Raw genomic sequence first — 24,646 nt, forward strand, 5'->3', positions numbered from 1 at the left:
CTTTTAATATAATGAATGTAACTCACTGTTTTACACTAAAATAAGTAAATGTATTAATGTATAACCTGTCTCTCACGAACAAAAGCATCCTTGTGCTCAGATCCTCTGAGCATGAGCCACAGGAAGTTAAGTCAGGCATATCATAAGATAAGTTCTCTGTTTTACTTATGGTTTTATTTTGACACAGTTGACACAGCAGTGATTACAACATAGTTAACTTGACCCAGGGACATTTACAGAGTGAGCCAGGAGGGATCAGTGTTGAGCTGTGTTCTGAGGTGTGTGATGAGACTCGAAACAACACGAATTTAACAAATTCACCGCAGTATTCTCTTGAACATTTACGGGAAACGATAAGATTTAATCAACACTCGGGGGGAATAGAATAAAAACAACAGCACCATAGTCACCATGACACTTTGATCTGTCAGAGCTCCGTTTGACAGGTTTCACTCAGGTTTCACTGCGGAAATAAGTGTTCAACGTTTTAATGGCGAAAAGGCGACATATTAGTTCAGTGTAAGAACAAAGTGTAGAGTGGATGGAGGAGTGAAGTGAAGGAGAGAGAGCAGGTGAGGGCAGAGAGAAAGAAAACACTGGACAGCGCCCGTGGTTTCGATCCCGTGAGGGACTGGTAATCATTATTCTTAGAAAGAAAGTAGATGAAGTAACCACTGAGTTAAACCAGCGCAAGCCTGATAGCAGGAAGGAGGGTATATATACATGAGCATATGAGTGACGTAGATGTGTCTGGATACACCGTTGTCTTCATGATGATGCAGATATTTAATCATCCAACCGTTTTATTTTCTCTTTGGTTTCACGAAACAAGTTCTGTTGAGAGAGAACTGCAACGATGCCACTTGGAGGAATTCTTTTAACTAACTGTGAGGTCGGGCCTGACCTACGTATCTGACTGTCTCTGGGGACGATAAAAACGTTATGAACAATAGTGTGAGTGAGCATGTGGCAAATAGTGCTGCAAAGAGCAATGTGCACAACTACAAGGCAGCAATGGAGGATGACACAGTTAGAGTGGCAGGCGTATGTTATTATGAGAAGTTTAAAAATAATGGGTTCATAATGAAACTGTAGCAGTATTATTTTATCTATTTTTGATGAACATGGACAAATTCTGTCCTATGAACGTGTTAGATACAAGTCTCCTTTCCTTTTAAATAATACAACTCTTCTATTCCTACAGGACTGATCCATATTAAGAGAAACTCTATCTGAATTGCATTTGGATGTCGTCAACATATATGATAAGAAATGTGATATTAAGATTTCCAGCAAATTTGTCTTAATATGAACTAAATCACCCTGATAGGTTTACATTATATTTAGAAGTAAATCTTAAAAAAATATTTTTACCTCGTAATTTTGCATCCCTTGCAAAATCAAAAACCTCAGTGTCAAAATCTTGCCTAAAATCCATCCAGTGAATTATATCATTGGCAAATGAGCACAGAATTGATTCATCTTGTTAATTTTGTGGACATGCAGATTAAATTTCTATCATTTATTCTTGCATTGTAAAATAACATAAAATCTTGGATATGATTTAAATCTTCACACTTTTAATATAATGAATGTAACTCACTGTTTTACACTAAAATAAGTAAATGTATTAATGTATAACCTGTCTCTCACGAACAAAAGCATCCTTGTGCTCAGATCCTCTGAGCATGAGCCACAGGAAGTTAAGTCAGGCATATCATAAGATAAGTTCTCTGTTTTACTTATGGTTTTATTTTGACACAGTTGACACAGCAGTGATTACAACATAGTTAACTTGACCCAGGGACATTTACAGAGTGAGCCAGGAGGGATCAGTGTTGAGCTGTGTTCTGAGGTGTGTGATGAGACTCGAAACAACACGAATTTAACAAATTCACCGCAGTATTCTCTTGAACATTTACGGGAAACGATAAGATTTAATCAACACTCGGGGGGAATAGAATAAAAACAACAGCACCATAGTCACCATGACACTTTGATCTGTCAGAGCTCCGTTTGACAGGTTTCACTCAGGTTTCACTGCGGAAATAAGTGTTCAACGTTTTAATGGCGAAAAGGCGACATATTAGTTCAGTGTAAGAACAAAGTGTAGAGTGGATGGAGGAGTGAAGTGAAGGAGAGAGAGCAGGTGAGGGCAGAGAGAAAGAAAACACTGGACAGCGCCCGTGGTTTCGATCCCGTGAGGGACTGGTAATCATTATTCTTAGAAAGAAAGTAGATGAAGTAACCACTGAGCTAAACCAGCGCAAGCCTTATAGCAGGAAGGAGGGTATATATACATGAGCATATGAGTGACGTAGATGTGTCTGGATACACCGTTGTCTTCATGATAATGCAGATATTTAATCATCCAACCGTTTTATTTTCTCTTTGGTTTCACGAAACAAGTTCTGTTGAGAGAGAACTGCAACGATGCCACTTGGAGGAATTCTTTTAACTAACTGTGAGGTCGGGCCTGACCTACGTATCTGACTGTCTCTGGGGACGATAAAAACGTTATGAACAATAGTGTGAGTGAGCATGTGGCAAATAGTGCTGCAAAGAGCAATGTGCACAACTACAAGGCAGCAATGGAGGATGACACAGTTAGAGTGGCAGGCGTATGTTATTATGAGAAGTTTAAAAATAATGGGTTCATAATGAAACTGTAGCAGTATTATTTTATCTATTTTTGATGAACATGGACAAATTCTGTCCTATGAACGTGTTAGATACAAGTCTCCTTTCCTTTTAAATAATACAACTCTTCTATTCCTACAGGACTGATCCATATTAAGAGAAACTCTATCTGAATTGCATTTGGATGTCGTCAACATATATGATAAGAAATGTGATATTAAGATTTCCAGCAAATTTGTCTTAATATGAACTAAATCACCCTGATAGGTTTACATTATATTTAGAAGTAAATCTTAAAAAAATATTTTTACCTCGTAATTTTGCATCCCTTGCAAAATCAAAAACCTCAGTGTCAAAATCTTGCCTAAAATCCATCCAGTGAATTATATCATTGGCAAATGAGCACAGAATTGATTCATCTTGTTAATTTTGTGGACATGCAGATTAAATTTCTATCATTTATTCTTGCATTGTAAAATAACATAAAATCTTGGATATGATTTAAATCTTCACACTTTTAATATAATGAATGTAACTCACTGTTTTACACTAAAATAAGTAAATGTATTAATGTATAACCTGTCTCTCACGAACAAAAGCATCCTTGTGCTCAGATCCTCTGAGCATGAGCCACAGGAAGTTAAGTCAGGCATATCATAAGATAAGTTCTCTGTTTTACTTATGGTTTTATTTTGACACAGTTGACACAGCAGTGATTACAACATAGTTAACTTGACCCAGGGACATTTACAGAGTGAGCCAGGAGGGATCAGTGTTGAGCTGTGTTCTGAGGTGTGTGATGAGACTCGAAACAACACGAATTTAACAAATTCACCGCAGTATTCTCTTGAACATTTACGGGAAACGATAAGATTTAATCAACACTCGGGGGGAATAGAATAAAAACAACAGCACCATAGTCACCATGACACTTTGATCTGTCAGAGCTCCGTTTGACAGGTTTCACTCAGGTTTCACTGCGGAAATAAGTGTTCAACGTTTTAATGGCGAAAAGGCGACATATTAGTTCAGTGTAAGAACAAAGTGTAGAGTGGATGGAGGAGTGAAGTGAAGGAGAGAGAGCAGGTGAGGGCAGAGAGAAAGAAAACACTGGACAGCGCCCGTGGTTTCGATCCCGTGAGGGACTGGTAATCATTATTCTTAGAAAGAAAGTAGATGAAGTAACCACTGAGTTAAACCAGCGCAAGCCTGATAGCAGGAAGGAGGGTATATATACATGAGCATATGAGTGACGTAGATGTGTCTGGATACACCGTTGTCTTCATGATGATGCAGATATTTAATCATCCAACCGTTTTATTTTCTCTTTGGTTTCACGAAACAAGTTCTGTTGAGAGAGAACTGCAACGATGCCACTTGGAGGAATTCTTTTAACTAACTGTGAGGTCGGGCCTGACCTACGTATCTGACTGTCTCTGGGGACGATAAAAACGTTATGAACAATAGTGTGAGTGAGCATGTGGCAAATAGTGCTGCAAAGAGCAATGTGCACAACTACAAGGCAGCAATGGAGGATGACACAGTTAGAGTGGCAGGCGTATGTTATTATGAGAAGTTTAAAAATAATGGGTTCATAATGAAACTGTAGCAGTATTATTTTATCTATTTTTGATGAACATGGACAAATTCTGTCCTATGAACGTGTTAGATACAAGTCTCCTTTCCTTTTAAATAATACAACTCTTCTATTCCTACAGGACTGATCCATATTAAGAGAAACTCTATCTGAATTGCATTTGGATGTCGTCAACATATATGATAAGAAATGTGATATTAAGATTTCCAGCAAATTTGTCTTAATATGAACTAAATTACCCTGATAGGTTTACATTATATTTAGAAGTAAATCTTAAAAAAATATTTTTACCTCGTAATTTTGCATCCCTTGCAAAATCAAAAACCTCAGTGTCAAAATCTTGCCTAAAATCCATCCAGTGAATTATATCATTGGCAAATGAGCACAGAATTGATTCATCTTGTTAATTTTGTGGACATGCAGATTAAATTTCTATCATTTATTCTTGCATTGTAAAATAACATAAAATCTTGGATATGATTTAAATCTTCACACTTTTAATATAATGAATGTAACTCACTGTTTTACACTAAAATAAGTAAATGTATTAATGTATAACCTGTCTCTCACGAACAAAAGCATCCTTGTGCTCAGATCCTCTGAGCATGAGCCACAGGAAGTTAAGTCAGGCATATCATAAGATAAGTTCTCTGTTTTACTTATGGTTTTATTTTGACACAGTTGACACAGCAGTGATTACAACATAGTTAACTTGACCCAGGGACATTTACAGAGCGAGCCAGGAGGGATCAGTGTTGAGCTGTGTTCTGAGGTGTGTGATGAGACTCGAAACAACACGAATTTAACAAATTCACCGCAATATTCTCTTGAACATTTACGGGAAACGATAAGATTTAATCAACACTCGGGGGGAATAGAATAAAAACAACAGCACCTTAGTCACCATGACACTTTGATCTGTCAGAGCTCCGTTTGACAGGTTTCACTCAGGTTTCACTGCGGAAATAAGTGTTCAACGTTTTAATGGCGAAAAGGCGACATATTAGTTCAGTGTAAGAACAAAGTGTAGAGTGGATGGAGGAGTGAAGTGAAGGAGAGAGAGCAGGTGAGGGCAGAGAGAAAGAAAACACTGGACAGCGCCCGTGGTTTCGATCCCGTGAGGGACTGGTAATCATTATTCTTAGAAAGAAAGTAGATGAAGTAACCACTGAGCTAAACCAGCGCAAGCCTGATAGCAGGAAGGAGGGTATATATACATGAGCATATGAGTGACGTAGATGTGTCTGGATACACCGTTGTCTTCATGATAATGCAGATATTTAATCATCCAACCGTTTTATTTTCTCTTTGGTTTCACGAAACAAGTTCTGTTGAGAGAGAACTGCAACGATGCCACTTGGAGGAATTCTTTTAACTAACTGTGAGGTCGGGCCTGACCTACGTATCTGACTGTCTCTGGGGACGATAAAAACGTTATGAACAATAGTGTGAGTGAGCATGTGGCAAATAGTGCTGCAAAGAGCAATGTGCACAACTACAAGGCAGCAATGGAGGATGACACAGTTAGAGTGGCAGGCGTATGTTATTATGAGAAGTTTAAAAATAATGGGTTCATAATGAAACTGTAGCAGTATTATTTTATCTATTTTTGATGAACATGGACAAATTCTGTCCTATGAACGTGTTAGATACAAGTCTCCTTTCCTTTTAAATAATACAACTCTTCTATTCCTACAGGACTGATCCATATTAAGAGAAACTCTATCTGAATTGCATTTGGATGTCGTCAACATATATGATAAGAAATGTGATATTAAGATTTCCAGCAAATTTGTCTTAATATGAACTAAATCACCCTGATAGGTTTACATTATATTTAGAAGTAAATCTTAAAAAAATATTTTTACCTCGTAATTTTGCATCCCTTGCAAAATCAAAAACCTCAGTGTCAAAATCTTGCCTAAAATCCATCCAGTGAATTATATCATTGGCAAATGAGCACAGAATTGATTCATCTTGTTAATTTTGTGGACATGCAGATTAAATTTCTATCATTTATTCTTGCATTGTAAAATAACATAAAATCTTGGATATGATTTAAATCTTCACACTTTTAATATAATGAATGTAACTCACTGTTTTACACTAAAATAAGTAAATGTATTAATGTATAACCTGTCTCTCACGAACAAAAGCATCCTTGTGCTCAGATCCTCTGAGCATGAGCCACAGGAAGTTAAGTCAGGCATATCATAAGATAAGTTCTCTGTTTTACTTATGGTTTTATTTTGACACAGTTGACACAGCAGTGATTACAACATAGTTAACTTGACCCAGGGACATTTACAGAGTGAGCCAGGAGGGATCAGTGTTGAGCTGTGTTCTGAGGTGTGTGATGAGACTCGAAACAACACGAATTTAACAAATTCACCGCAGTATTCTCTTGAACATTTACGGGAAACGATAAGATTTAATCAACACTCGGGGGGAATAGAATAAAAACAACAGCACCATAGTCACCATGACACTTTGATCTGTCAGAGCTCCGTTTGACAGGTTTCACTCAGGTTTCACTGCGGAAATAAGTGTTCAACGTTTTAATGGCGAAAAGGCGACATATTAGTTCAGTGTAAGAACAAAGTGTAGAGTGGATGGAGGAGTGAAGTGAAGGAGAGAGAGCAGGTGAGGGCAGAGAGAAAGAAAACACTGGACAGCGCCCGTGGTTTCGATCCCGTGAGGGACTGGTAATCATTATTCTTAGAAAGAAAGTAGATGAAGTAACCACTGAGTTAAACCAGCGCAAGCCTGATAGCAGGAAGGAGGGTATATATACATGAGCATATGAGTGACGTAGATGTGTCTGGATACACCGTTGTCTTCATGATGATGCAGATATTTAATCATCCAACCGTTTTATTTTCTCTTTGGTTTCACGAAACAAGTTCTGTTGAGAGAGAACTGCAACGATGCCACTTGGAGGAATTCTTTTAACTAACTGTGAGGTCGGGCCTGACCTACGTATCTGACTGTCTCTGGGGACGATAAAAACGTTATGAACAATAGTGTGAGTGAGCATGTGGCAAATAGTGCTGCAAAGAGCAATGTGCACAACTACAAGGCAGCAATGGAGGATGACACAGTTAGAGTGGCAGGCGTATGTTATTATGAGAAGTTTAAAAATAATGGGTTCATAATGAAACTGTAGCAGTATTATTTTATCTATTTTTGATGAACATGGACAAATTCTGTCCTATGAACGTGTTAGATACAAGTCTCCTTTCCTTTTAAATAATACAACTCTTCTATTCCTACAGGACTGATCCATATTAAGAGAAACTCTATCTGAATTGCATTTGGATGTCGTCAACATATATGATAAGAAATGTGATATTAAGATTTCCAGCAAATTTGTCTTAATATGAACTAAATCACCCTGATAGGTTTACATTATATTTAGAAGTAAATCTTAAAAAAATATTTTTACCTCGTAATTTTGCATCCCTTGCAAAATCAAAAACCTCAGTGTCAAAATCTTGCCTAAAATCCATCCAGTGAATTATATCATTGGCAAATGAGCACAGAATTGATTCATCTTGTTAATTTTGTGGACATGCAGATTAAATTTCTATCATTTATTCTTGCATTGTAAAATAACATAAAATCTTGGATATGATTTAAATCTTCACACTTTTAATATAATGAATGTAACTCACTGTTTTACACTAAAATAAGTAAATGTATTAATGTATAACCTGTCTCTCACGAACAAAAGCATCCTTGTGCTCAGATCCTCTGAGCATGAGCCACAGGAAGTTAAGTCAGGCATATCATAAGATAAGTTCTCTGTTTTACTTATGGTTTTATTTTGACACAGTTGACACAGCAGTGATTACAACATAGTTAACTTGACCCAGGGACATTTACAGAGTGAGCCAGGAGGGATCAGTGTTGAGCTGTGTTCTGAGGTGTGTGATGAGACTCGAAACAACACGAATTTAACAAATTCACCGCAGTATTCTCTTGAACATTTACGGGAAACGATAAGATTTAATCAACACTCGGGGGGAATAGAATAAAAACAACAGCACCATAGTCACCATGACACTTTGATCTGTCAGAGCTCCGTTTGACAGGTTTCACTCAGGTTTCACTGCGGAAATAAGTGTTCAACGTTTTAATGGCGAAAAGGCGACATATTAGTTCAGTGTAAGAACAAAGTGTAGAGTGGATGGAGGAGTGAAGTGAAGGAGAGAGAGCAGGTGAGGGCAGAGAGAAAGAAAACACTGGACAGCGCCCGTGGTTTCGATCCCGTGAGGGACTGGTAATCATTATTCTTAGAAAGAAAGTAGATGAAGTAACCACTGAGCTAAACCAGCGCAAGCCTTATAGCAGGAAGGAGGGTATATATACATGAGCATATGAGTGACGTAGATGTGTCTGGATACACCGTTGTCTTCATGATAATGCAGATATTTAATCATCCAACCGTTTTATTTTCTCTTTGGTTTCACGAAACAAGTTCTGTTGAGAGAGAACTGCAACGATGCCACTTGGAGGAATTCTTTTAACTAACTGTGAGGTCGGGCCTGACCTACGTATCTGACTGTCTCTGGGGACGATAAAAACGTTATGAACAATAGTGTGAGTGAGCATGTGGCAAATAGTGCTGCAAAGAGCAATGTGCACAACTACAAGGCAGCAATGGAGGATGACACAGTTAGAGTGGCAGGCGTATGTTATTATGAGAAGTTTAAAAATAATGGGTTCATAATGAAACTGTAGCAGTATTATTTTATCTATTTTTGATGAACATGGACAAATTCTGTCCTATGAACGTGTTAGATACAAGTCTCCTTTCCTTTTAAATAATACAACTCTTCTATTCCTACAGGACTGATCCATATTAAGAGAAACTCTATCTGAATTGCATTTGGATGTCGTCAACATATATGATAAGAAATGTGATATTAAGATTTCCAGCAAATTTGTCTTAATATGAACTAAATCACCCTGATAGGTTTACATTATATTTAGAAGTAAATCTTAAAAAAATATTTTTACCTCGTAATTTTGCATCCCTTGCAAAATCAAAAACCTCAGTGTCAAAATCTTGCCTAAAATCCATCCAGTGAATTATATCATTGGCAAATGAGCACAGAATTGATTCATCTTGTTAATTTTGTGGACATGCAGATTAAATTTCTATCATTTATTCTTGCATTGTAAAATAACATAAAATCTTGGATATGATTTAAATCTTCACACTTTTAATATAATGAATGTAACTCACTGTTTTACACTAAAATAAGTAAATGTATTAATGTATAACCTGTCTCTCACGAACAAAAGCATCCTTGTGCTCAGATCCTCTGAGCATGAGCCACAGGAAGTTAAGTCAGGCATATCATAAGATAAGTTCTCTGTTTTACTTATGGTTTTATTTTGACACAGTTGACACAGCAGTGATTACAACATAGTTAACTTGACCCAGGGACATTTACAGAGTGAGCCAGGAGGGATCAGTGTTGAGCTGTGTTCTGAGGTGTGTGATGAGACTCGAAACAACACGAATTTAACAAATTCACCGCAGTATTCTCTTGAACATTTACGGGAAACGATAAGATTTAATCAACACTCGGGGGGAATAGAATAAAAACAACAGCACCATAGTCACCATGACACTTTGATCTGTCAGAGCTCCGTTTGACAGGTTTCACTCAGGTTTCACTGCGGAAATAAGTGTTCAACGTTTTAATGGCGAAAAGGCGACATATTAGTTCAGTGTAAGAACAAAGTGTAGAGTGGATGGAGGAGTGAAGTGAAGGAGAGAGAGCAGGTGAGGGCAGAGAGAAAGAAAACACTGGACAGCGCCCGTGGTTTCGATCCCGTGAGGGACTGGTAATCATTATTCTTAGAAAGAAAGTAGATGAAGTAACCACTGAGCTAAACCAGCGCAAGCCTTATAGCAGGAAGGAGGGTATATATACATGAGCATATGAGTGACGTAGATGTGTCTGGATACACCGTTGTCTTCATGATAATGCAGATATTTAATCATCCAACCGTTTTATTTTCTCTTTGGTTTCACGAAACAAGTTCTGTTGAGAGAGAACTGCAACGATGCCACTTGGAGGAATTCTTTTAACTAACTGTGAGGTCGGGCCTGACCTACGTATCTGACTGTCTCTGGGGACGATAAAAACGTTATGAACAATAGTGTGAGTGAGCATGTGGCAAATAGTGCTGCAAAGAGCAATGTGCACAACTACAAGGCAGCAATGGAGGATGACACAGTTAGAGTGGCAGGCGTATGTTATTATGAGAAGTTTAAAAATAATGGGTTCATAATGAAACTGTAGCAGTATTATTTTATCTATTTTTGATGAACATGGACAAATTCTGTCCTATGAACGTGTTAGATACAAGTCTCCTTTCCTTTTAAATAATACAACTCTTCTATTCCTACAGGACTGATCCATATTAAGAGAAACTCTATCTGAATTGCATTTGGATGTCGTCAACATATATGATAAGAAATGTGATATTAAGATTTCCAGCAAATTTGTCTTAATATGAACTAAATCACCCTGATAGGTTTACATTATATTTAGAAGTAAATCTTAAAAAAATATTTTTACCTCGTAATTTTGCATCCCTTGCAAAATCAAAAACCTCAGTGTCAAAATCTTGCCTAAAATCCATCCAGTGAATTATATCATTGGCAAATGAGCACAGAATTGATTCATCTTGTTAATTTTGTGGACATGCAGATTAAATTTCTATCATTTATTCTTGCATTGTAAAATAACATAAAATCTTGGATATGATTTAAATCTTCACACTTTTAATATAATGAATGTAACTCACTGTTTTACACTAAAATAAGTAAATGTATTAATGTATAACCTGTCTCTCACGAACAAAAGCATCCTTGTGCTCAGATCCTCTGAGCATGAGCCACAGGAAGTTAAGTCAGGCATATCATAAGATAAGTTCTCTGTTTTACTTATGGTTTTATTTTGACACAGTTGACACAGCAGTGATTACAACATAGTTAACTTGACCCAGGGACATTTACAGAGTGAGCCAGGAGGGATCAGTGTTGAGCTGTGTTCTGAGGTGTGTGATGAGACTCGAAACAACACGAATTTAACAAATTCACCGCAGTATTCTCTTGAACATTTACGGGAAACGATAAGATTTAATCAACACTCGGGGGGAATAGAATAAAAACAACAGCACCATAGTCACCATGACACTTTGATCTGTCAGAGCTCCGTTTGACAGGTTTCACTCAGGTTTCACTGCGGAAATAAGTGTTCAACGTTTTAATGGCGAAAAGGCGACATATTAGTTCAGTGTAAGAACAAAGTGTAGAGTGGATGGAGGAGTGAAGTGAAGGAGAGAGAGCAGGTGAGGGCAGAGAGAAAGAAAACACTGGACAGCGCCCGTGGTTTCGATCCCGTGAGGGACTGGTAATCATTATTCTTAGAAAGAAAGTAGATGAAGTAACCACTGAGTTAAACCAGCGCAAGCCTGATAGCAGGAAGGAGGGTATATATACATGAGCATATGAGTGACGTAGATGTGTCTGGATACACCGTTGTCTTCATGATGATGCAGATATTTAATCATCCAACCGTTTTATTTTCTCTTTGGTTTCACGAAACAAGTTCTGTTGAGAGAGAACTGCAACGATGCCACTTGGAGGAATTCTTTTAACTAACTGTGAGGTCGGGCCTGACCTACGTATCTGACTGTCTCTGGGGACGATAAAAACGTTATGAACAATAGTGTGAGTGAGCATGTGGCAAATAGTGCTGCAAAGAGCAATGTGCACAACTACAAGGCAGCAATGGAGGATGACACAGTTAGAGTGGCAGGCGTATGTTATTATGAGAAGTTTAAAAATAATGGGTTCATAATGAAACTGTAGCAGTATTATTTTATCTATTTTTGATGAACATGGACAAATTCTGTCCTATGAACGTGTTAGATACAAGTCTCCTTTCCTTTTAAATAATACAACTCTTCTATTCCTACAGGACTGATCCATATTAAGAGAAACTCTATCTGAATTGCATTTGGATGTCGTCAACATATATGATAAGAAATGTGATATTAAGATTTTCAGCAAATTTGTCTTAATATGAACTAAATCACCCTGATAGGTTTACATTATATTTAGAAGTAAATCTTAAAAAAATATTTTTACCTCGTAATTTTGCATCCCTTGCAAAATCAAAAACCTCAGTGTCAAAATCTTGCCTAAAATCCATCCAGTGAATTATATCATTGGCAAATGAGCACAGAATTGATTCATCTTGTTAATTTTGTGGACATGCAGATTAAATTTCTATCATTTATTCTTGCATTGTAAAATAACATAAAATCTTGGATATGATTTAAATCTTCACACTTTTAATATAATGAATGTAACTCACTGTTTTACACTAAAATAAGTAAATGTATTAATGTATAACCTGTCTCTCACGAACAAAAGCATCCTTGTGCTCAGATCCTCTGAGCATGAGCCACAGGAAGTTAAGTCAGGCATATCATAAGATAAGTTCTCTGTTTTACTTATGGTTTTATTTTGACACAGTTGACACAGCAGTGATTACAACATAGTTAACTTGACCCAGGGACATTTACAGAGCGAGCCAGGAGGGATCAGTGTTGAGCTGTGTTCTGAGGTGTGTGATGAGACTCGAAACAACACGAATTTAACAAATTCACCGCAATATTCTCTTGAACATTTACGGGAAACGATAAGATTTAATCAACACTCGGGGGGAATAGAATAAAAACAACAGCACCTTAGTCACCATGACACTTTGATCTGTCAGAGCTCCGTTTGACAGGTTTCACTCAGGTTTCACTGCGGAAATAAGTGTTCAACGTTTTAATGGCGAAAAGGCGACATATTAGTTCAGTGTAAGAACAAAGTGTAGAGTGGATGGAGGAGTGAAGTGAAGGAGAGAGAGCAGGTGAGGGCAGAGAGAAAGAAAACACTGGACAGCGCCCGTGGTTTCGATCCCGTGAGGGACTGGTAATCATTATTCTTAGAAAGAAAGTAGATGAAGTAACCACTGAGCTAAACCAGCGCAAGCCTGATAGCAGGAAGGAGGGTATATATACATGAGCATATGAGTGACGTAGATGTGTCTGGATACACCGTTGTCTTCATGATAATGCAGATATTTAATCATCCAACCGTTTTATTTTCTCTTTGGTTTCACGAAACAAGTTCTGTTGAGAGAGAACTGCAACGATGCCACTTGGAGGAATTCTTTTAACTAACTGTGAGGTCGGGCCTGACCTACGTATCTGACTGTCTCTGGGGACGATAAAAACGTTATGAACAATAGTGTGAGTGAGCATGTGGCAAATAGTGCTGCAAAGAGCAATGTGCACAACTACAAGGCAGCAATGGAGGATGACACAGTTAGAGTGGCAGGCGTATGTTATTATGAGAAGTTTAAAAATAATGGGTTCATAATGAAACTGTAGCAGTATTATTTTATCTATTTTTGATGAACATGGACAAATTCTGTCCTATGAACGTGTTAGATACAAGTCTCCTTTCCTTTTAAATAATACAACTCTTCTATTCCTACAGGACTGATCCATATTAAGAGAAACTCTATCTGAATTGCATTTGGATGTCGTCAACATATATGATAAGAAATGTGATATTAAGATTTCCAGCAAATTTGTCTTAATATGAACTAAATCACCCTGATAGGTTTACATTATATTTAGAAGTAAATCTTAAAAAAATATTTTTACCTCGTAATTTTGCATCCCTTGCAAAATCAAAAACCTCAGTGTCAAAATCTTGCCTAAAATCCATCCAGTGAATTATATCATTGGCAAATGAGCACAGAATTGATTCATCTTGTTAATTTTGTGGACATGCAGATTAAATTTCTATCATTTATTCTTGCATTGTAAAATAACATAAAATCTTGGATATGATTTAAATCTTCACACTTTTAATATAATGAATGTAACTCACTGTTTTACACTAAAATAAGTAAATGTATTAATGTATAACCTGTCTCTCACGAACAAAAGCATCCTTGTGCTCAGATCCTCTGAGCATGAGCCACAGGAAGTTAAGTCAGGCATATCATAAGATAAGTTCTCTGTTTTACTTATGGTTTTATTTTGACACAGTTGACACAGCAGTGATTACAACATAGTTAACTTGACCCAGGGACATTTACAGAGTGAGCCAGGAGGGATCAGTGTTGAGCTGTGTTCTGAGGTGTGTGATGAGACTCGAAACAACACGAATTTAACAAATTCACCGCAATATTCTCTTGAACATTTACGGGAAACGATAAGATTTAATCAACACTCGGGGGGAATAGAATAAAAACAACAGCACCATAGTCACCATGACACTTTGATCTGTCAGAGCTCCGTTTGACAGGTTTCACTCAGGTTTCACTGCGGAAATAAGTGTTCAACGTTTTAATGGCGAAAAGGCGACATATTAGTTCAGTGTAAGAACAAAGTGTAGAGTGGATGGAGGAGTGAAGTGAAGGAGAGAGAGCAGGTGAGGGCAGAGAGAAAGAAAACACTGGACAGCGCCCGTGGTTTCGATCCCGTGAGGGACTGGTAATCATTATTCTTAGAAAGAAAGTAGATGAAGTAACCACTGAGCTAAACCAGCGCAAGCCTTATAGCAGGAAGGAGGGTATATATACATGAGCATATGAGTGACGTAGATGTGTCTGGATACACCGTTGTCTTCATGATAATGCAGATATTTAATCATCCAACCGTTTTATTTTCTCTTTGGTTTCACGAAACAAGTTCTGTTGAGAGAGAACTGCAACGATGCCACTTGGAGGAATTCTTTTAACTAACTGTGAGGTCGGGCCTGACCTACGTATCTGACTGTCTCTGGGGACGATAAAAACGTTATGAACAATAGTGTGAGTGAGCATGTGGCAAATAGTGCTGCAAAGAGCAATGTGCACAACTACAAGGCAGCAATGGAGGATGACACAGTTAGAGTGGCAGGCGTATGTTATTATGAGAAGTTTAAAAATAATGGGTTCATAATGAAACTGTAGCAGTATTATTTTATCTATTTTTGATGAACATGGACAAATTCTGTCCTATGAACGTGTTAGATACAAGTCTCCTTTCCTTTTAAATAATACAACTCTTCTATTCCTACAGGACTGATCCATATTAAGAGAAACTCTATCTGAATTGCATTTGGATGTCGTCAACATATATGATAAGAAATGTGATATTAAGATTTCCAGCAAATTTGTCTTAATATGAACTAAATCACCCTGATAGGTTTACATTATATTTAGAAGTAAATCTTAAAAAAATATTTTTACCTCGTAATTTTGCATCCCTTGCAAAATCAAAAACCTCAGTGTCAAAATCTTGCCTAAAATCCATCCAGTGAATTATATCATTGGCAAATGAGCACAGAATTGATTCATCTTGTTAATTTTGTGGACATGCAGATTAAATTTCTATCATTTATTCTTGCATTGTAAAATAACATAAAATCTTGGATATGATTTAAATCTTCACACTTTTAATATAATGAATGTAACTCACTGTTTTACACTAAAATAAGTAAATGTATTAATGTATAACCTGTCTCTCACGAACAAAAGCATCCTTGTGCTCAGATCCTCTGAGCATGAGCCACAGGAAGTTAAGTCAGGCATATCATAAGATAAGTTCTCTGTTTTACTTATGGTTTTATTTTGACACAGTTGACACAGCAGTGATTACAACATAGTTAACTTGACCCAGGGACATTTACAGAGTGAGCCAGGAGGGATCAGTGTTGAGCTGTGTTCTGAGGTGTGTGATGAGACTCGAAACAACACGAATTTAACAAATTCACCGCAGTATTCTCTTGAACATTTACGGGAAACGATAAGATTTAATCAACACTCGGGGGGAATAGAATAAAAACAACAGCACCATAGTCACCATGACACTTTGATCTGTCAGAGCTCCGTTTGACAGGTTTCACTCAGGTTTCACTGCGGAAATAAGTGTTCAACGTTTTAATGGCGAAAAGGCGACATATTAGTTCAGTGTAAGAACAAAGTGTAGAGTGGATGGAGGAGTGAAGTGAAGGAGAGAGAGCAGGTGAGGGCAGAGAGAAAGAAAACACTGGACAGCGCCCGTGGTTTCGATCCCGTGAGGGACTGGTAATCATTATTCTTAGAAAGAAAGTAGATGAAGTAACCACTGAGTTAAACCAGCGCAAGCCTGATAGCAGGAAGGAGGGTATATATACATGAGCATATGAGTGACGTAGATGTGTCTGGATACACCGTTGTCTTCATGATGATGCAGATATTTAATCATCCAACCGTTTTATTTTCTCTTTGGTTTCACGAAACAAGTTCTGTTGAGAGAGAACTGCAACGATGCCACTTGGAGGAATTCTTTTAACTAACTGTGAGGTCGGGCCTGACCTACGTATCTGACTGTCTCTGGGGACGATAAAAACGTTATGAACAATAGTGTGAGTGAGCATGTGGCAAATAGTGCTGCAAAGAGCAATGTGCACAACTACAAGGCAGCAATGGAGGATGACACAGTTAGAGTGGCAGGCGTATGTTATTATGAGAAGTTTAAAAATAATGGGTTCATAATGAAACTGTAGCAGTATTATTTTATCTATTTTTGATGAACATGGACAAATTCTGTCCTATGAACGTGTTAGATACAAGTCTCCTTTCCTTTTAAATAATACAACTCTTCTATTCCTACAGGACTGATCCATATTAAGAGAAACTCTATCTGAATTGCATTTGGATGTCGTCAACATATATGATAAGAAATGTGATATTAAGATTTCCAGCAAATTTGTCTTAATATGAACTAAATCACCCTGATAGGTTTACATTATATTTAGAAGTAAATCTTAAAAAAATATTTTTACCTCGTAATTTTGCATCCCTTGCAAAATCAAAAACCTCAGTGTCAAAATCTTGCCTAAAATCCATCCAGTGAATTATATCATTGGCAAATGAGCACAGAATTGATTCATCTTGTTAATTTTGTGGACATGCAGATTAAATTTCTATCATTTATTCTTGCATTGTAAAATAACATAAAATCTTGGATATGATTTAAATCTTCACACTTTTAATATAATGAATGTAACTCACTGTTTTACACTAAAATAAGTAAATGTATTAATGTATAACCTGTCTCTCACGAACAAAAGCATCCTTGTGCTCAGATCCTCTGAGCATGAGCCACAGGAAGTTAAGTCAGGCATATCATAAGATAAGTTCTCTGTTTTACTTATGGTTTTATTTTGACACAGTTGACACAGCAGTGATTACAACATAGTTAACTTGACCCAGGGACATTTACAGAGTGAGCCAGGAGGGATCAGTGTTGAGCTGTGTTCTGAGGTGTGTGATGAGACTCGAAACAACACGAATTTAACAAATTCACCGCAATATTCTCTTGAACATTTACGGGAAACGATAAGATTTAATCAACACTCGGGGGGAATAGAATAAAAACAACAGCACCATAGTCACCATGACACTTTGATCTGTCAGAGCTCCGTTTGACAGGTTTCACTCAGGTTTCACTGCGGAAATAAGTGTTCAACGTTTTAATGGCGAAAAGGCGACATATTAGTTCAGTGTAAGAACAAAGTGTAGAGTGGATGGAGGAGTGAAGTGAAGGAGAGAGAGCAGGTGAGGGCAGAGAGAAAGAAAACACTGGACAGCGCCCGTGGTTTCGATCCCGTGAGGGACTGGTAATCATTATTCTTAGAAAGAAAGTAGATGAAGTAACCACTGAGCTAAACCAGCGCAAGCCTGATAGCAGGAAGGAGGGTATATATACATGAGCATATGAGTGACGTAGATGTGTCTGGATACACCGTTGTCTTCATGATAATGCAGATATTTAATCATCCAACCGTTTTATTTTCTCTTTGGTTTCACGAAACAAGTTCTGTTGAGAGAGAACTGCAACGATGCCACTTGGAGGAATTCTTTTAACTAACTGTGAGGTCGGGCCTGACCTACGTATCTGACTGTCTCTGGGGACGATAAAAACGTTATGAACAATAGTGTGAGTGAGCATGTGGCAAATAGTGCTGCAAAGAGCAATGTGCACAACTACAAGGCAGCAATGGAGGATGACACAGTTAGAGTGGCAGGCGTATGTTATTATGAGAAGTTTAAAAATAATGGGTTCATAATGAAACTGTAGCAGTATTATTTTATCTATTTTTGATGAACATGGACAAATTCTGTCCTATGAACGTGTTAGATACAAGTCTCCTTTCCTTTTAAATAATACAACTCTTCTATTCCTACAGGACTGATCCATATTAAGAGAAACTCTATCTGAATTGCATTTGGATGTCGTCAACATATATGATAAGAAATGTGATATTAAGATTTCCAGCAAATTTGTCTTAATATGAACTAAATCACCCTGATAGGTTTACATTATATTTAGAAGTAAATCTTAAAAAAATATTTTTACCTCGTAATTTTGCATCCCTTGCAAAATCAAAAACCTCAGTGTCAAAATCTTGCCTAAAATCCATCCAGTGAATTATATCATTGGCAAATGAGCACAGAATTGATTCATCTTGTTAATTTTGTGGACATGCAGATTAAATTTCTATCATTTATTCTTGCATTGTAAAATAACATAAAATCTTGGATATGATTTAAATCTTCACACTTTTAATATAATGAATGTAACTCACTGTTTTACACTAAAATAAGTAAATGTATTAATGTATAACCTGTCTCTCACGAACAAAAGCATCCTTGTGCTCAGATCCTCTGAGCATGAGCCACAGGAAGTTAAGTCAGGCATATCATAAGATAAGTTCTCTGTTTTACTTATGGTTTTATTTTGACACAGTTGACACAGCAGTGATTACAACATAGTTAACTTGACCCAGGGACATTTACAGAGTGAGCCAGGAGGGATCAGTGTTGAGCTGTGTTCTGAGGTGTGTGATGAGACTCGAAACAACACGAATTTAACAAATTCACCGCAGTATTCTCTTGAACATTTACGGGAAACGATAAGATTTAATCAACACTCGGGGGGAATAGAATAAAAACAACAGCACCATAGTCACCATGACACTTTGATCTGTCAGAGCTCCGTTTGACAGGTTTCACTCAGGTTTCACTGCGGAAATAAGTGTTCAACGTTTTAATGGCGAAAAGGCGACATATTAGTTCAGTGTAAGAACAAAGTGTAGAGTGGATGGAGGAGTGAAGTGAAGGAGAGAGAGCAGGTGAGGGCAGAGAGAAAGAAAACACTGGACAGCGCCCGTGGTTTCGATCCCGTGAGGGACTGGTAATCATTATTCTTAGAAAGAAAGTAGATGAAGTAACCACTGAGTTAAACCAGCGCAAGCCTGATAGCAGGAAGGAGGGTATATATACATGAGCATATGAGTGACGTAGATGTGTCTGGATACACCGTTGTCTTCATGATGATGCAGATATTTAATCATCCAACCGTTTTATTTTCTCTTTGGTTTCACGAAACAAGTTCTGTTGAGAGAGAACTGCAACGATGCCACTTGGAGGAATTCTTTTAACTAACTGTGAGGTCGGGCCTGACCTACGTATCTGACTGTCTCTGGGGACGATAAAAACGTTATGAACAATAGTGTGAGTGAGCATGTGGCAAATAGTGCTGCAAAGAGCAATGTGCACAACTACAAGGCAGCAATGGAGGATGACACAGTTAGAGTGGCAGGCGTATGTTATTATGAGAAGTTTAAAAATAATGGGTTCATAATGAAACTGTAGCAGTATTATTTTATCTATTTTTGATGAACATGGACAAATTCTGTCCTATGAACGTGTTAGATACAAGTCTCCTTTCCTTTTAAATAATACAACTCTTCTATTCCTACAGGACTGATCCATATTAAGAGAAACTCTATCTGAATTGCATTTGGATGTCGTCAACATATATGATAAGAAATGTGATATTAAGATTTCCAGCAAATTTGTCTTAATATGAACTAAATCACCCTGATAGGTTTACATTATATTTAGAAGTAAATCTTAAAAAAATATTTTTACCTCGTAATTTTGCATCCCTTGCAAAATCAAAAACCTCAGTGTCAAAATCTTGCCTAAAATCCATCCAGTGAATTATATCATTGGCAAATGAGCACAGAATTGATTCATCTTGTTAATTTTGTGGACATGCAGATTAAATTTCTATCATTTATTCTTGCATTGTAAAATAACATAAAATCTTGGATATGATTTAAATCTTCACACTTTTAATATAATGAATGTAACTCACTGTTTTACACTAAAATAAGTAAATGTATTAATGTATAACCTGTCTCTCACGAACAAAAGCATCCTTGTGCTCAGATCCTCTGAGCATGAGCCACAGGAAGTTAAGTCAGGCATATCATAAGATAAGTTCTCTGTTTTACTTATGGTTTTATTTTGACACAGTTGACACAGCAGTGATTACAACATAGTTAACTTGACCCAGGGACATTTACAGAGTGAGCCAGGAGGGATCAGTGTTGAGCTGTGTTCTGAGGTGTGTGATGAGACTCGAAACAACACGAATTTAACAAATTCACCGCAATATTCTCTTGAACATTTACGGGAAACGATAAGATTTAATCAACACTCGGGGGGAATAGAATAAAAACAACAGCACCATAGTCACCATGACACTTTGATCTGTCAGAGCTCCGTTTGACAGGTTTCACTCAGGTTTCACTGCGGAAATAAGTGTTCAACGTTTTAATGGCGAAAAGGCGACATATTAGTTCAGTGTAAGAACAAAGTGTAGAGTGGATGGAGGAGTGAAGTGAAGGAGAGAGAGCAGGTGAGGGCAGAGAGAAAGAAAACACTGGACAGCGCCCGTGGTTTCGATCCCGTGAGGGACTGGTAATCATTATTCTTAGAAAGAAAGTAGATGAAGTAACCACTGAGCTAAACCAGCGCAAGCCTTATAGCAGGAAGGAGGGTATATATACATGAGCATATGAGTGACGTAGATGTGTCTGGATACACCGTTGTCTTCATGATGATGCAGATATTTAATCATCCAACCGTTTTATTTTCTCTTTGGTTTCACGAAACAAGTTCTGTTGAGAGAGAACTGCAACGATGCCACTTGGAGGAATTCTTTTAACTAACTGTGAGGTCGGGCCTGACCTACGTATCTGACTGTCTCTGGGGACGATAAAAACGTTATGAACAATAGTGTGAGTGAGCATGTGGCAAATAGTGCTGCAAAGAGCAATGTGCACAACTACAAGGCAGCAATGGAGGATGACACAGTTAGAGTGGCAGGCGTATGTTATTATGAGAAGTTTAAAAATAATGGGTTCATAATGAAACTGTAGCAGTATTATTTTATCTATTTTTGATGAACATGGACAAATTCTGTCCTATGAACGTGTTAGATACAAGTCTCCTTTCCTTTTAAATAATACAACTCTTCTATTCCTACAGGACTGATCCATATTAAGAGAAACTCTATCTGAATTGCATTTGGATGTCGTCAACATATATGATAAGAAATGTGATATTAAGATTTCCAGCAAATTTGTCTTAATATGAACTAAATCACCCTGATAGGTTTACATTATATTTAGAAGTAAATCTTAAAAAAATATTTTTACCTCGTAATTTTGCATCCCTTGCAAAATCAAAAACCTCAGTGTCAAAATCTTGCCTAAAATCCATCCAGTGAATTATATCATTGGCAAATGAGCACAGAATTGATTCATCTTGTTAATTTTGTGGACATGCAGATTAAATTTCTATCATTTATTCTTGCATTGTAAAATAACATAAAATCTTGGATATGATTTAAATCTTCACACTTTTAATATAATGAATGTAACTCACTGTTTTACACTAAAATAAGTAAATGTATTAATGTATAACCTGTCTCTCACGAACAAAAGCATCCTTGTGCTCAGATCCTCTGAGCATGAGCCACAGGAAGTTAAGTCAGGCATATCATAAGATAAGTTCTCTGTTTTACTTATGGTTTTATTTTGACACAGTTGACACAGCAGTGATTACAACATAGTTAACTTGACCCAGGGACATTTACAGAGTGGGCCAGGAGGGATCAGTGTTGAGCTGTGTTCTGAGGTGTGTGATGAGACTCGAAACAACACGAATTTAACAAATTCACCGCAATATTCTCTTGAACATTTACGGGAAACGATAAGATTTAATCAACACTCGGGGGGAATAGAATAAAAACAACAGCACCATAGTCACCATGACACTTTGATCTGTCAGAGCTCCGTTTGACAGGTTTCACTCAGGTTTCACTGCGGAAATAAGTGTTCAACGTTTTAATGGCGAAAAGGCGACATATTAGTTCAGTGTAAGAACAAAGTGTAGAGTGGATGGAGGAGTGAAGTGAAGGAGAGAGAGCAGGTGAGGGCAGAGAGAAAGAAAACACTGGACAGCGCCCGTGGTTTCGATCCCGTGAGGGACTGGTAATCATTATTCTTAGAAAGAAAGTAGATGAAGTAACCACTGAGCTAAACCAGCGCAAGCCTGATGGCAGGAAGGAGGGTATATATACATGAGCATATGAGTGACGTAGATGTGTCTGGATACACCGTTGTCTTCATGATAATGCAGATATTTAATCATCCAACCGTTTTATTTTCTCTTTGGTTTCACGAAACAAGTTCTGTTGAGAGAGAACTGCAACGATGCCACTTGGAGGAATTCTTTTAACTAACTGTGAGGTCGGGCCTGACCTACGTATCTGACTGTCTCTGGGGACGATAAAAACGTTATGAACAATAGTGTGAGTGAGCATGTGGCAAATAGTGCTGCAAAGAGCAATGTGCACAACTACAAGGCAGCAATGGAGGATGACACAGTTAGAGTGGCAGGCGTATGTTATTATGAGAAGTTTAAAAATAATGGGTTCATAATGAAACTGTAGCAGTATTATTTTATCTATTTTTGATGAACATGGACAAATTCTGTCCTATGAACGTGTTAGATACAAGTCTCCTTTCCTTTTAAATAATACAACTCTTCTATTCCTACAGGACTGATCCATATTAAGAGAAACTCTATCTGAATTGCATTTGGATGTCGTCAACATATATGATAAGAAATGTGATATTAAGATTTCCAGCAAATTTGTCTTAATATGAACTAAATCACCCTGATAGGTTTACATTATATTTAGAAGTAAATCTTAAAAAAATATTTTTACCTCGTAATTTTGCATCCCTTGCAAAATCAAAAACCTCAGTGTCAAAATCTTGCCTAAAATCCATCCAGTGAATTATATCATTGGCAAATGAGCACAGAATTGATTCATCTTGTTAATTTTGTGGACATGCAGATTAAATTTCTATCATTTATTCTTGCATTGTAAAATAACATAAAATCTTGGATATGATTTAAATCTTCACACTTTTAATATAATGAATGTAACTCACTGTTTTACACTAAAATAAGTAAATGTATTAATGTATAACCTGTCTCTCACGAACAAAAGCATCCTTGTGCTCAGATCCTCTGAGCATGAGCCACAGGAAGTTAAGTCAGGCATATCATAAGATAAGTTCTCTGTTTTACTTATGGTTTTATTTTGACACAGTTGACACAGCAGTGATTACAACATAGTTAACTTGACCCAGGGACATTTACAGAGTGAGCCAGGAGGGATCAGTGTTGAGCTGTGTTCTGAGGTGTGTGATGAGACTCGAAACAACACGAATTTAACAAATTCACCGCAATATTCTCTTGAACATTTACGGGAAACGATAAGATTTAATCAACACTCGGGGGGAATAGAATAAAAACAACAGCACCATAGTCACCATGACACTTTGATCTGTCAGAGCTCCGTTTGACAGGTTTCACTCAGGTTTCACTGCGGAAATAAGTGTTCAACGTTTTAATGGCGAAAAGGCGACATATTAGTTCAGTGTAAGAACAAAGTGTAGAGTGGATGGAGGAGTGAAGTGAAGGAGAGAGAGCAGGTGAGGGCAGAGAGAAAGAAAACACTGGACAGCGCCCGTGGTTTCGATCCCGTGAGGGACTGGTAATCATTATTCTTAGAAAGAAAGTAGATGAAGTAACCACTGAGCTAAACCAGCGCAAGCCTGATAGCAGGAAGGAGGGTATATATACATGAGCATATGAGTGACGTAGATGTGTCTGGATACACCGTTGTCTTCATGATAATGCAGATATTTAATCATCCAACCGTTTTATTTTCTCTTTGGTTTCACGAAACAAGTTCTGTTGAGAGAGAACTGCAACGATGCCACTTGGAGGAATTCTTTTAACTAACTGTGAGGTCGGGCCTGACCTACGTATCTGACTGTCTCTGGGGACGATAAAAACGTTATGAACAATAGTGTGAGTGAGCATGTGGCAAATAGTGCTGCAAAGAGCA

This window comes from Limanda limanda, chromosome 6 (assembly GCF_963576545.1).
Source record: "Limanda limanda chromosome 6, fLimLim1.1, whole genome shotgun sequence".
In the NCBI taxonomy this organism is placed as follows: Eukaryota; Metazoa; Chordata; class Actinopteri; order Pleuronectiformes; family Pleuronectidae; genus Limanda; species Limanda limanda.